The sequence below is a fragment of the Micromys minutus genome (assembly GCF_963924665.1).
Source record: "Micromys minutus genome assembly, chromosome: 30".
NCBI classification, from domain to species: Eukaryota; Metazoa; Chordata; class Mammalia; order Rodentia; family Muridae; genus Micromys; species Micromys minutus.
Genome location: NC_137965.1, coordinates 29,461,709 through 29,478,141, shown reverse-complemented (window position 1 = coordinate 29,478,141; position 16,433 = coordinate 29,461,709). Strand labels below are relative to the sequence as shown.

General features: G+C 33.3%; 1 pseudogene across 1 annotated transcript; it reads left to right on the top strand.

Moving 5' to 3' along the window:
- The first annotated feature begins 935 nt into the window (after nucleotides 1-935).
- On the top strand, nucleotides 936-1,832 carry LOC308439956 (vomeronasal type-1 receptor 4-like; annotated as a pseudogene). Its single transcript has one exon. The product of its transcript is annotated as a vomeronasal type-1 receptor 4-like (transcript).
- Nucleotides 1,833-16,433: the final 14,601 nt, after the last annotated feature.

The window sequence follows — 16,433 nt, the reverse complement described above, 5'->3', positions numbered from 1 at the left end:
TATTTCAGTACTGAATGAGCATTTTGAATTAAAAATTATATTTGTATTAAATTGAAGAGTTTTATATGTGATTGGCATTGATACATTTCGATATTTTACAAATTAAATGTGACATAAAACAATAGAATATTTTGAAAATTAATAGCATATGTAAAAAGCATACTCAAATATGAAAAATAGACCCTGAATACCAAAGTAAATAAGGTTCATTTAAAATTCATATGAGGAATATAAAAAGACAAATCCAATGCAGTTTTATGTAAGCAGGTAGAAATAATTTTCTTTCAATGGTGAAGTGTGTTGCAGTACATTGTTCATTGACAGTAATAGAATGTGGGAAACCTATAAGTTCCTAAATTTAGACAACACTTTGTTACTCCATTAGAAAACCCCTCACAGGACTATTTATAACTAGAAATTACACTTCATTTGTAGAGCCTGGGAAAGTGCTGACACCAAGCAAGAATATTGCTAACTTTGACTTTACTTTTGCTACAATGCTGTAACCAAATTCTGTGCAAACCATTGGGAATAGATTGAGAGTGGGAAATATTTCTTTGGCCAAAAATATACCTTGAAGTTTCTAAAGAAAAATTTTCTAGATTAAGAGGACACATTGATCTTACATAGGATACTATTTTAGACTCAACCACACACATCTGGTAGGTCACCATTGACTCTAACAGTTCTGGCTACAAAGGCACAGCCACTGAAGTTAGTATTTACACATAAAGACACAAACACATATACATGGTTAAAAAAACTTGAAGAAGTACAATATTTTTACACCAGAATAGTGATAAATTCTAGTATAAAATATTATATTTGGGAAATTAAAAGCACATATTTTATGTATAATGAAGATAGTAATCCTTAATGTCTATTGTGAAGTGCCAGGATGTAATACTGTGTGACATTCTCCAAAACATGAGAGAATGGCTTTGAGAGACATGACCATGGGGATCTTTTTCTTATCCTAGACTGTGCTGGGAACGTTGGGGAATTCTGCCTTGATTTGTTGCTTTATCATCGCAGAATTCTATGGAATCAAGACAAGACCTATAGACCCAATTATTAAACACCTTACCTGGGCCAACATTGTGCTTATTATCAGCAGAGGAATTCCTCAGATAATGACTGCTTTTGGTCATACATATTTTCTAGATGAAATTGTATGTAAACTTCTCCTATATTTGCATACAGTAACCGGAGAATTTTCACTTGGATCCACATGTCTTTTGAGTGTCATTCAGGCCATCACTATTAGACCCAGCAATTTTAAGTCTGCACTGTTCAAAGCCAAAATTCCCAAAATCATTAGTCCTTCTCTGTTGTTGTGCTGGTCCCTGTGTCTGCTTTTACATAGCTTAGTAATCATAAATGTGACTAACATGAGAAAAAAAGGAAATATTACTGAATATCGACAATTGCTGTACTGTTTAGCAGTAAATCCTTCTAAACAAACTTATAGAGTGTATGTGATTATATTGGCTGCCAGTGATTTTACATGTTTGGGAATCATGATGTTGACTAGTTGCTTCACAGTGTTTATCTTGGTCAAGCATAAGAAGAAGGTCCAGCATATTCAGAGATCTTTGGCTACTAAATCATTTCATGAGACCAAAGCCACACAAAGTATTCTTATTCTAGTGAGCAGTTTTGTAGTTCTTTATGGAACTTCTTTTATCTTCATGATGTATTTTTCTTTTCAGGATGGAACAGATACATGGCTGCTCAAAGTCAATGCAGCCATTAGTTCATGGTTTCCAGTACTCTTCCCATTTCTGCTAAGCAGAAACTGTACTAGAGTTTTTAAACTCTACAACACGTAGGATATATCAAGGGATGTTTTTATTCTTGTGTAGCATCTCTTTAAAACCTATTCTGTATACACTATATTCTTATTTACTATGTAATCTTCATTTAAAATCCAAACTGAGTTAAAATATATCCACAAAATTTTGGAGATTTTAGTTACTTTCAGTTCTTTTTATTTTTGAATATTTTAATAGTAGATAAATTTAAATTTAAGTATATAAATGTTGTAATGATTATGCTGGTTTACATAGGTTTGTTTATTATTCATTCATCTCTTTTATAACAAACAATAATCAACACTGGGTACAATATAGACTTTCAAACAGACTGAAGGATGTGTTGTTAAAAAAAGAACTCTGAGGAAATAAACGGTTGTAGAGGATGTCCAAGAGATTGGTAACAAGGTGGCACATTTAGATCTTGCTAGCTTTGAATACTACATAGAATTTACGTCAGGTGGTGTCTTTCATTTACTGATGGTTCCTTACCAATATTGGAAATTTTCAATGTGTGATATGTGGATGGAATGTTTTTCATATTTAGATGACTTTCCAATATTCCATGATTAGATATGGAGGAGAAATAATTTATAACAAACAGCTGAATATATGTTGTTAATATTAAGTATTCATTATTTATGTATCTGAGTATTTTGATTTCGTGTACATATGTGTATTATATGCATTTATTCTGTGATAGAATTCAGAACATGCAGGAATATCACATGGAATTTGAGTACTGGATGTCTGTTAGCTATCATGTAGGTGGTGAAAATAAAAGTCAATTCTAAGACAAGTACAAGAAGTTTTCTCAATCACTTATTCCTCAACATTTGATTTCAAAATGATACCCTTCCAAATATAATGAAAATAACAAAATATGTATTTAAAATATAAGCAAAGGGTTTGCAGGTGTTTTGAAATAAAAGAGTTCTTCTATTGGATATAATAAAAAATGGCACACAAGGGAATATAGTAAATCATATGAAATAGAATACTTCTTCATTGAGCTAATTTAGCCTATAATGGAATTAACCAGAAAACTAAATGTCACGTCCATGCTGGTTGTTCTGTTTTGAGATAATTGCTGTGAATTTAGTTTTATAAATTTTTGATTGCTAAAACGCATTTTAGAAAAAAATAAAAGTAGCTTTAAAGTAGTAGTAAATGCATATAATTACCAGAGAAATAAAATTACATTTTAAACCAAACAATAAACATCCACTTTAAAAATAAACTTGAACATTGAACAGTTACGAGTATCTATAGAAAAACAACCCACGGGTAAATTACCTTCTCCTAGGAAGGTGATCCACAGTTCTGCTGAATGGTCCTAAAAACAAATTCTTAGATCATGTCCATTTACAATAGACCAAAATTTACCCTGACAACTCTGCACCACATTTTTTTTTTGTGAATATATTGAATCCAGTTGAATTCAATAAGTAATGGTCCACATAATGTCGACATTGCTGTTGCACACCTCAGCACACAATTTCTTCACTAAGTAGAGATGTTGGCTATGTTTCTATCACTATGAAAGCCAGAAAATGAAAGAAGAAAATTATTTTGTCAACAACAGTGTGCAGTATCTGTAGCAACTTGTTTTAGCATCTTAATTTACTATGCACACCCATGTCTGCAAAAATTTGTTATTTTTGTATGCTTTGAAGTGTGTCTTTGTTTAAAGTAAATAATACTAAAAATCTTTTTTTTAATGTTCGGACTTTTTGTTCTTCTTTAACAATCTTTGATCCTTTTCAAATTTAATCTTTTTGTTTACTTTTTAATTATAAGCATAGTCTCTTCAAAAAATTACTGAACGTTCATGTTTCTCTCTGCGTCATGCTAAAGCATGCAAGTTTCTTATCTGTTAAGATACATTCTACAGTGGAACTGATGTGAGACAATACTTTCTTTACCTCTTCAAACTCCACAATCATTCGTTACCAATGACCCATCATGATTCTTCCTGTTGTGATACACAAAACTATCTTTTTCTTTTCCTCCCCATCACTTTATCCCTTTTCTCTATATATTTTGTGTGTGTTTGTGTGTGTACTATATGTGCATTTATACATGCACCCATTCCTATGTACATGAATACATACACACAGTCATATATATATATATATATATATATATATATATATATATATATATATATATATATGTATATACAGAAGCACACATACACTTATATGCACATAAGTAATACACAAATACATATATCCATATACATATGCGTATTTACACACATACATACACAAAATCACATATGTATATGTACATATAAACATAAATGCATGTAAGCACATACACATAGCACATATATACATATACATGCATACATACACATCATATACATTGACCTATAGACAATACACATATACATATAAATATATATACATAAGCATAATCACACATGCACACATACACTGTACTCACATGCACAAAAACACACATATATCACACCCATAACACACATATGTATATGTAATTTCTTTATCACATATCTACAAAGCAAAGCTGGTATTCCCTTTTAAGCCTTACCTAATACCAAGAAGAACTTTAGTATATAATCATCTGCTACAGTAAATGTCATTCCATTCAAGGAAAGCTCTTGCATAGACATGAATATTTCCTTGTTTTCTTCACTGACAAAATGCTGGATACTAAAAAGGCACTGACCTAAACTTTTCCAAACTAAGAATACTTTTGACACGGAGAAATAAAGACATTAAAGTCTGAATAGTAAAGTGCTCTGTCCTGGGGCACACATTTTTTTTCTGAACCTTACTCAATTCTCAGTAACTGCTACAAGATTTTGCTTGATGACTGCTTCTCTTTTTAAATCTGTCACAGGAGACTAGCACTTGTAGTCTTCTTCTCGTTTTTCTGTATCAAGAAGTGCATCATCTATGTTGCCTTAACCTTTTAAAAAGCTAATTCACATCCAGTTTTATGGATGCAATATTATCTCATTAACATCATGACCTATTGAGTGAATTCACAAAGATTCTTAAGTACCTGTACATTGTATTAAATTTAATGTGAATTAGCATTTTTCTTTATTTTATATTAAAAACAGTTCTATTTTACTCATTGAAGTATTCATAAACTGGCAAATCTTTTATGACCAGTTTTTCCAGGAATATATTTCCTTTATTGTTTTTGATTCTCTGATATTCATGAGAATCTTTCCACTAATAAATATAAATGTCCCAAATAACAGTTTTCTACATGCTTTGGTTTCAGTTATTTATTTCAGATGGATTATTTAAAGCTGCAGTGCTTATTGCAAGCAAGGGTGAGGAGTGATATCACTGTTTCTTTCTAACATGCATTTCTATTGTTTTTTAGATATCAGGTTTTATACTAAGGAGGGATTTATATGACATGTAATTTCCTTCCTCACTCTGTCTGATTCTTCCAATGTGCGTCAAAATTTTGGCTCCTAGGAGAGCATAATTAGCACAGAATAGAGGTATACTGTCATCTTCATCCTCTCCCTCTTAAATGGCAAGTCTATACAGTGGGATCATTGCTTATCATTAAGAATAAAATATTATCTGTTCTATACCTATGCAAATACATGAAATACATAAAGGAAGAAGAATTAGAGCTGAGACTTTGTTTTTTCAGAAGTAGCATGGTCATTGTACTCTTGAACTCTTGTCTGTAATCACCTGTGTAAGACTTGGAGAAGAGGGACCTATTCTGTCATAGAAATATTTTTACTAGTGAATAGCTTGTCATATAATAATGGAAATTTGAATATTGTGTTTTGAACCAAATGAAATTTGGATATGATGAAGTGGACATGAAATTCCAGTGTTTATGATGAATACATAGTAGTATTTCAGATTTTTTAAAAAATATGTTACTTCTAGTGAGAATATATGTGCCAAATGATTAGATAAACATTAATTGAGATATATAGCTGGTCAAAATCTATAATGCCTATCATCTTTGCATCAATATATAAAGAGATACAGAGAAGTGGTCCTTAATACTCCATCATGGATAAAGGAGATATATTAAGAGGATTCTCTTATGTATGTATTTACAAGATTTCTGCAATTAACTATTTCTGAAGGAAGAAAAATGAGAGATGTTCTTCAGTGGTCTAGATACTAGGAAATTTCCCATGTATATGTCACTTTAATTAATTTAATATATTCTCATTTGATCAACAAATTAAAGAAGTAAATATATATATAATATTATATTAGTAGGGAAGATAGTCATTTAAGCTCAGATAGATTGCATGAATATTTCCAAAATTATATATATATATATATATATATATATATATATATATATATATATATATATATATATATATATATATATATATATATATATATATATATATATATCACAATAAGGCATCCTTCTGTGTAAAACTATACTGTAATATTAAAAAATCTAAGTAATTTCTATTTTACTGGTTTATTTCAGGTAATCTTTTCACTGTAACTGTTCCCTATGCTGTCAAGTTCCTACTGAGCACACAGCTAAGCCTAAGTTTATGTCCCATAAAACATATAATCTGTTTAGACTGCCATCTCTTCTCTACTTGTATCCAATGTATATAGTATTCTTAAAACACTTTTGAAAATCTCCCTTATTTACAGGATTATCTCCTTTACTAATGATGTGTGCCACTCAACATTTCAATAGTGAGAATAATAAATTTTTATATATCCTGAAGCGGAACACTGGGCTGAATCTGGCTAGTCTGCGGTATGATTTCAATTTCTAACAAGAGACAATACAAGTGTGTCTATAAAATTAAAAATCAAGTACTGACTAAAAAATATATTCATATAATTTTATGTAAAAACTATGTTAAATCTGAAAAAAGTACTGACAAAAATGTATAATTTTAAGCAAAAAATGATTAAAATTTGTACATTTATCTTTGTTTTGTAAAATAATTATTTTAAAAAAATAAATCTTACAAATAAAAAAAAAGAAAAAAAGAAAGCTGGAATATATATATATCTTATTCTAAATGACAAGTAAGGCCACATGAAGATTTTCTGAAAGACACACTTTACCAGATGAGGTAGCTTGTATTTTATTTATATTTTCAGCTTGAAAATGTACTCATCTTTTTTTTTTCTATTTTGTCTCTTGATAGGAGCCAGTATGAAAGAACTTGCTTGGAGTGATGTAAGTAAATAGAGAGTCCCACTGTAAAGACAGTGATGAAAGAGCAAAAGAAATAGCATAGCAAAAATGCTAGTTTTGTGAGTCAAATATTCTATTTTGATTTATGTGCAGTATCATGGATAAGGGCTTTTTAAGAGATGATGGGCAACTGATAGACAACTGCACCAGTGAAGCCTTGGTTTCTTCATCGATGGTAATAAAGAATTGTGCTGGACATACTAACCTGACCAGGCATTTGTGTTTTCTTAGAGTCTATATGACATCTCTCAAAGATCTAGCTTTCATAGTCTCTGTTGAGGTATCTGCTGTTCTTCTAACATATCTGCTTTCATGTTACTAATCTTTTTCCCTTACTGCTTTTCATATTTGCTGAGTTTTGATTTGTGAATTTTGTTATCACTATTATGTTATGGAAAAATTTATTTTCTGGAACAATCTATTTTGGAGTTCTGTAGCCTTCTTGTATGTTCATGGTTATCTCTTTCTTTAGGTTAGGTCATTTGCTAGTATAACTTGGTCGAGGATATTTACTGTTTTTTTTTTTTTTTTTTTTTCTCTCCTTTTTGGTTCTTAGATAACTTTTAGGTTTTTTTTTTTTTAGACTTTATTTTAAAAAAACAAAGATAAAAAAATTTAAATTAAACATTTTTGCATAAATGTATACAAATACAACTGTGTCAGTTCTTGCCTCTTTTTTTCATTTTTTTTTTTTTTTACAATGAGCAAAAAGTACATGTAATACAGGGGGTAACCTGGAATTTGTCAATGTGTTCTTGGTGTGTAAGGATTGAGCATGACGTTTTTTGTTTTGTTTTGTATTGTTTTTATTCTTGGACTTCACACAGGCTGTGAGTTGTTTCTGGGGCAGTCAGAGCCTCTGAGGTTAGCATCCCATTATCAGCGACTGCATATTATATCTGTTCTTTTGTGACTGGGTTATCTCACTCAGGATGATATTCTCTAGATGCAGCCATTTTCTTAAGAATTCGGTTAAGTCATTGTATCTGGTGGCTGAGTAGTATTCCATTGTATAAATGTACCACAATTTTTGTATCCATTCATCTACTGAAGGACATCTGGATTCTTTCCAGCTTCTGTCTATTATAAATAGAGCTGCTATGAATATTATGGTGCATGTATCTTTGTTGTATATTAAAGTGACTCTGGGGTATATGCCTAGAAGTGGAATAGCTGGGTCTTCAGGTAGTACTATGTCCAATTTTCTGAGATATCACTACACTGATTTCCAGGGTGGTTGTATCAGTTTACAACCCAACCAACAATGGAGAAGTGTTCCACTTTCTCTGCCACCATTGGTGGAAAACCCAATACAATGAGGGGAACTACATCTTAGTAAAAACAAAAAAAAAAAAAAAAACAAACAAACAAACAAAAAAAAACTCCTAAGCAATAAAACAAAAAGAAGAAAAAGACAGAGACACAACTAAACCTACAAAAGCAAAAATGGCAGGAAACAGAAACAGCTATTCCTTGATATCTATTAACATAAATGGACTCAACTCCCCAATAAAGAGACATAGGCTATCAGACTGGATTCATAAACAAAATCCAGCATTTTGCAGCATACATGAAACTCATCTCAGAGACAAAGACAGACACTATCTCAGAGTAAAAGAGTGGGAAAAAAAAAAAAACAAAACTTCCAAGCAAACAGCCCAAAGAAGCAAGCTGAAATGGCTATTCTAATACCGAATAAAGCAAATTTCCAAACAAAAGTTATCAAAAACTATAAAGAAGGACACTTTTTACTAATTACCAGGGAAATCTGTCAGGAGGAACTCTCAATCCTTAACATATATGCTCCAAATAAAAAAAGCACCCACATTCATTAAAGAAACTTTACTAAAGCTCAAAAAATACATTTCACCCCACACAATAGTAGTGGGAGACTTTAATACCCCACACTCTCCAGTGGATAGATCATGGAAACAGAAACTGAACAAGGACACTGTAAAACTAGCAGAGACTTTTAACCAAGTAGAATTAATAGATATCTACATAACAAATCACCCTAAAGTAAAAGAATACAGCTTCTTCTCAGCACCCCATGGCACATTCTCAAAAATTCACAACATAGTTGTACACAGAATAAGCCTCGATTGATATAAGAAAACTGATATACTCCCATGCATCCTCTCAGATCGCCATGCTGTATGGCTGGTCTTTAACAATAACAACAACAACAAAAAAAAAAAGACAAAAAGCCCACGTACACATGGAAACTAGACAACGCTCTGTTAAACAATAGCAGGGTTAAAGAAGAAATAAAGAAAGAAATTAAGGATTTTCTAGAATTCAATGAAAATGAAAAAACAACATATTCAAACCTATGGGATGCAATGATAGCAGTACTGAGAGGAAAATTCTTAGCCTTAAGTACTCCCAAAAAGAAACTGGAGAGAGCATACATCAGAAACTTGACAATACAGCTAAAAGCCCTAGAACAAAAGGAAACAGATACACCGAAGAAGAGTAGACTGCAAGAAATAATCAAAATCAGAGCAGAAATAGACCAAATAGAAACAAAAAGCACCATTGAAAAAATCAACAAAAAAAAAAAAAAAAAAAAAAGAGTTGGTTCTTAGAGAAAATCAACAAGATTGATAAACCCCTAGCCAGACTAACTAGAGGGCAAAGAGAGAGTATACAATTAACAAAATAAAAAATGAAAGAAGGAAAGTGGAGACATAAAAAGTGAAACTGAGTAAATTCAAGAAATCATCAGATCCTACTACAAAAACCTATACTCCACAAAGTTGGAAAATCTGGAGAAAATAGATGAATTCCTGGGCAGATACAAGATCCTAACGTTAAACCAGGACCAAGTAACCCATCTAAATAATCCCATAACACCTAAAGAAATAGAAGAAGTTATCAAAAGCCTCCCAACAAAAAAAAATGTCCAGTCCAGACAGATTCAGTGTAGAATTTTATCTGACATTTATTGCTGACATAAAACTAATTCTCTCCAAACTATTCCACTAGATAGAATCAGATGGAATACTACCTAACTCATTTTTGAGGGTAAATAAACATCATTCCTAAACCACAAAAGGACCTTAGAAGGAAAGAGAACTTCAGACCAATCTCACTTTTGAACATTGATGCAAAAATAGTCAACAATTCCTTGCAAACCGAATCCAAGAACACATTAAAACAATCATTCACTATGACCAATAGGCTTCATCCCTGTGATGAAGGGATGGTTTAATATAAGGAAATCCATCAATGTAATCCACCATATAAACAAACTCAAAGAACAAAACAACATGGTCATCTCACTAGATGCTGAGAAAGCATTTGACAAAATCCAACACACCTTCTTGTTAAAAGTCCTGGAAAGAACAGGAAACCAAGGTTCATACCTAAACATAATAAAAGCAATATACAGCAAACCAACAGCCAACATCAAATTTAACGATGGGTAACTTGAAGCAATCCCACTAAAATCAGGGACTCGACAAGGCTGCCCATTCTCCCCCTACCTATTCAACATAGTACTGGAAGTCATGGCTGGAGCAATTAGACAACAAAAGGAGATCAAGGGGATACAAATTGGAAAGGAAGAGGTAGAAACATCACTCTTTGCAGATGACATGATAGTGTACTTAAGTTAGCCCTAAAATTCCACCAGAGAACTCCTACAGCAAATAAAAAAGTTCAGCAATGTGGTTGGATAGAAAATTAATTCAAACAAATCAGTAGACTTCCTATACTCAAAGGACAAATATGTGGAGAAAGAATTTAGAAAAAACATACCCTTCACAATCATCACAAAAACTATGAAATACCTTTGTGTGACTCTAACTAAGCAAGTGAAGAAAATTTATGACAAGAACTTCAAACCTCTCAAGAGGGAAATTGAGGAGGATCTCAGAAAATGGAAGGATCTCCCATGCTCATGGATTCGAAGGATCAACATTTTGAAAATGGCCATTCTACCAAAAGCAATCTACAGATTCAATGCAATCTCCATCCAAATTCCAACCCAGTTCTTCATTGAGTTGGAAAGATCAATGTGCAATTTCATATGGAATAACAAAAGACCTAGAATAGTAAAAAGCATCCTCAACAACAAGAAAACATCTGTGGGAATCACTATCCCTGACCTCAAGCTATATTACAAGGCAATTGTGCTGAAAACTGCATGGTACTGGTACAGAAATAGGCACGTGGATCAACGGAATAGAATAGAAGATCCAGAAATGAGCATTCATGTATATGGTCACCTGATTTTTGACAAAGGAGCCATAAACATTCAATGGAAAAAGGACAGCCTATTCAACAAATGGTGCTGGTCCAACTGGCATTCAGCATGCAAAAGTATGAAAATAGACCCTTTCTTATCTCCTTGTACTAAGCTCAAGTGTAAGTGGATTAAAGATCTCCACATTAAACCAGATACACTGAAATTATTAGATGAGAAAGTAGGGAAACCTTAGAACACATAGGCACAGGAGAAAATTTCCTGAACAAAACACCAATGGCTTAAGCGCTAAGGTCAAAGATTACAAATGGGACTTAATGAGATTGCAAAGTTTCTGTAAGGCTAAGGACATTGTCAACAAAACAAAATGGCAGCCAACACAATTGGTTTATCTTTACAACTCCCCATCAGATAGTGGCCTAATATCTAAGGTATACAAAGAACTCAAAAAGCTAGACACCAGAGAATCAAACAATCCTTTTAAAAATGGGGTAGATCTAAACAAAACATTCTCAATTGAGGAATATCGAATGGCTGAGAAACCTCTGAGGAAGTGCTGGACATCTTTAGCCATCAGGGAAATGCAAATCAAAACAACCCTGAGATTCCACCTCAAATCAGTCAGATTGGCCAGGATCTAAAACTCAGATGACAGCAGATGCTGGCGAAGTTGCTGAGAAAGTTTAACACTTCTCCACTGTCAGTGGGGTTGTAAACTGATACAACCACTCTGGAAATCAGTTTGGCTATATCTCAGAAAATTGGATATAGTACTACCTGAAGACCCAGGTATTCCACTTCTGGGCATATACCCCAGGGACTCTTTAATATACAACAAAGATACATGCACCACAATATTCATAGCAGCTCTATTTATAATAGCCAGAAGCTCGAAAGAACCCAGATATCCTTCAGTAGATGAATGGATACAAAGTTGTGGTACATTTATACAATGGAATACTACTCAGCTACCAGAAACAATGACTTAACCAAATTCATAAGAAAAAGCCTACATCTAGAGAATATCATCCTGAGTGAAATAACCCATTCACAAAAAAACAGACATAATATGCAGTCACTGATAGTGGGTTGCTAACTCCAGAGGCTTGCACTGCCCCTGAAACAACTCATAGACAGTGTGAAGTCCAAGAAAAAAAGAAAAGAAAACAAAACAAAACAAAAAAAGTCATGCTCAATCCTTACACACCAAGAACACATTGACAAATTGCGGGTTACACCCTGTATTACATGTACTTTTTGCTCTTTTAAAAAAAAAGAAAAAAATTATTGATTGATATTTTTACAACATTATTTTCTTTCTGTTAAACTCTCTAAAATGTTTTTCTAAAGGCTTGGACAACCAGGGGATTATTGCCTACAAATTTATCACAGCCTTAATTACCAAGTGGAAAGAGTTTGGCTATATTCTGTGTATTAGAAACACCATGGTTCTCCTTTAGATGTTTTGTGTACTATTGTTTTTTCTAGGAAACCTTATTGTGGTTTTTATTGTTTGTATGTGCCCTTTTACCAATAAAAGATGGTCCATGAAAAATAAATAAATAAAAAGATTAAAAAATGAGGAATTTTGGTCTTCCTTTTATATTTATTTATTTATTTATCTTTTATTTATTTATTTATTTATTTGTTTATTTATTTATTATTTTGTTTGTCTTCATCTTCTGGTATCAGAGAAGAACTTAGCGGTGAGACTCAGATCAGTTATTATCAAATTAATAACCAGTTTAATTCTTTGAGAGCCATGAGATTTTTGATCTGCTTCAGTTAATGGCAAACTTGTGGTAAAGTGGAACCAAATCTGTTGTTAGTTGCCTACAAGTGGCAGAGATTGAGAGGAATTTAAAAATAGTATGAAGTGTCACTTAAGGGGGAGGCCAATTAAATTGCAAAAAGAGTCCTTCCTGAGTAGAGGTGCTGTGGCAAAAGCAATTGTAGCCAATTTGGGCAGGTCTGGACACATAGGTAGCAGCTTCTTTCTCTATGTTGACCTTGTCCCCTTAAGAGAGATCATAGAGCACTACACCCATTGTGTTGTCTCAAAAAAAGTTACAATTGTCTGGGAGATGGCTTGGATTGATTAGTCAAGTGAGTCAGCCTGAGAAGGCTAATTAAGGCTGGGTTGTTAGTTTTCTTTCCTCCATGTCAATAATTACAGAGTCAGAAGGAGACCGAGTCAGGTCACTGATTTTCTTTGTTACTGAAGGGGGGCATTTCCATGAGGGAGGCTACTTACAGGGACAGGAAACTGTCTATATCAATGACTTCACCTTCTGACACTAACTGTTATAAAACTGGCCACTCTGGTGTAGCCTTAAATATGACTTTAATAAGGTTACAATAACTGAAGGCAGGTACCAGAATCTTTTCAGGGCTAAGAGTTGAATAATAACCTTCCAAGCAGCTGTCAACTCTCTGTCAAGAACTTTCATCTATGGTGCTCTCTTGAAGAAATCAGTGACATATGTCACCAAGAAAGTCTAGAGAATTTTAAGATCCTTTTTTTTTTAATTTTTTTAATCATAATTCCTTGCTTCTTCAGAGACTCCTTGAATTCCAAAATAAAAAAAAAAATAGACTTTTGAGAGAATGCTTGTCCCATCAACTTACCTTTAAGAATCTGCACCATGGATGAATTCTCCAAACTGATTTATTTACGGGAAGGTCCTGTAGTCCCTCGGTCCCACTCTGAAACAACACAGAAGGCCTTCCTTCCTGGAATAGTGGCATTCCCTCCAGAGAAATCCCATATGGCACCAATGTTGGATTGCCCTACGTCCAAGATAGTCAATAAGAACCAAGGATCATTTAGGAGAGAAATAAAGACAAGAGATGCAAGGGATAGAAAGCAAGACAGGAGGTCTGATCAAGTCAAATTATTTTTATTTTTTACATGCTATGTTTATACAGGTAGAAGAATGAAATTAGGCATGGAAGTGGGGGGGGGTTTCCACCGAAAGAACTTTTCACAATATCATTTGTGCTGTGTACCAGGATGTTGCCTGGGTAAAAAGTTCAGAAGAAAGAACAGAGCAGAATAATTTAATTAGTAACTTGATGGCAAGATCCATTCATGTGGCCTGAGTGGCCAGATGACATTATATATAAGCTAAATCATAGAAGCTGAAGTAACCTATTAATCTAGACTTCAATATATTTTGTAATGGAAGGCTCCCAACTGTGAGACCTCTGGTCGAGCAAAGGTTCATTTTCCCAATATACAGGAATGTCAACATGCTGAAGTATGAGAGGGTATTTGGAAATGGGAGAACCTTCAAGGAGGTAATGGGAGTTGAAAGGGGACATGGTAGTTGGAAAGGGATAACATCTAAATTGAAAAGGCAAAGAATATCCAGTAAAACATTTTAAAAAATAAAATGTTTTCAACCAAACAGGAAGAACAATAATGTCAACCACCCAGACGTCCCCTAGAGCTTACAGAGTTTAAAATACCAACCAAACATTACATTTAGTGTGGCCCATAAATTGAGCTATATATGTTGCAGAAGATGGAATTTCTTGGCACAGGAAAGGCAGTTTTGGTCCTGTGAAGGCTCAATGTCCCAATGTAAGAGAATGCCAGGGCAAAATATTTTAAACTTTGTTTTTGACTTTTGTTGAAGAGTGGGACTTAATACCAGGTTAAAATGTAAAATATAGCATTCAAAGTCTGTAATAGGATTAGGAGGTTTTATTCTATAACCAGCCCAAAATGAATCTAGGCAAAAGAGACTAATGACTCATTGGAACAAAGGGTTCCAATGATGGAAAACACAGAGAAATGATGCAGTATATATTTATCAGCCACCAATTGTATTGATACAAAAGAGCAATGTATCCTTGTAAGACAGAGGAGACAGTATAAAATGTCAGAAAGGTAAACACTAGGATCAGAATTTTCTTTGTGGCTCTGGATTCTGGAGAGTGTCTACTGGAAACATGACTGCAGTGGATGTGTTGAACCCTCCACTTGTGTCTATACAAAATGACAATCATGGAGCCACTGGATCAGGCAATGAGCCAAGAAACCATTATTTCAGGACATACCACCAATGCTGCATAGAACCAGGCACTAATTTCAGGATATCGTCGAATATAACAGTAAACTAAATCTCAGGTTCTTTTTATGTTTACTTTTATTCATTTTGACAAGGATATAAAGAAAAAAATGAAATTTATAATTGTGGAAAAGACCCAGAGAAGGGAAATAGAGCATCCAGTGTATTTTTCAGCCTTAGACATTTGATCCTTAGAACAGAACACCCTGTGACTGATGGTGATGGCCTGGAAGACACTCAAGAAACAAGTGGTGTTTATGGACATCCACCACACAACTCTTTGAAAGACCATATATGTGAGGGCTCATTTCTGGATCTTCTATTCCATTCCATTGATCCACGTGTCTATTTCTGTACCAGTATCATGCAGTTTTTAGCAAATTGCCTTGTAATATATCTTGAGGTCAGGAATAGTGATTCCCGCAGATGTTTTCTTGTTGTTGAGGATGGATTTCACTATTCTAGGTCTTTTGTTATTCCAGATGAAATTACACATTGCTCTTTAAAACTCAATGAAGAATTAGATTTGTATTTTGATGGGGATTGCATTGAATCCATATATTGCTTTTGTTAGCATGGCCAATTTTACAATGTTGATCCTTCCAATCCATGAGCATTGGAGTTCTTTTCATTTTCTGAGATCTTCTTTTATTTCCTTTCTTAGAGGTTTGAAGTTCTTGTCATACAGGTCATTCACTTTCTTGGTTAAAGTCACACCAAGGTATTTCATATATTTAATGACTATTGTGAAGGGTATCTTTTCTGTAATTTCTTACTCCACATGTTTGTCCTTTGAGTAGAGAAAGGCTACTGATTTGTTTGAGTAAACTTTATATCCAGCCATCTTGCTGAACTTGTTTATCAGCTGTACAAGTTCTGTTTTGTCTAAAAACTAAAGTTGTAAGAGAGAAAAAAAGAAGTTTGATTTGATCAGTCAAATAATTTGAATGATTTTCAAGGATTGTAAGGCGATATTAATACGTTGAAACCTAGTTTCCTTATATCATCTGGGCAATTGTCTCCTCTCCTTAATATTTAAAAAAAAATGAGGCTGATTCCACCTTTGATAGAAAATGTACCACTGAAGACACAGATTATTCACATTAGGGAAAAAACTCATTTAAGGTAAAT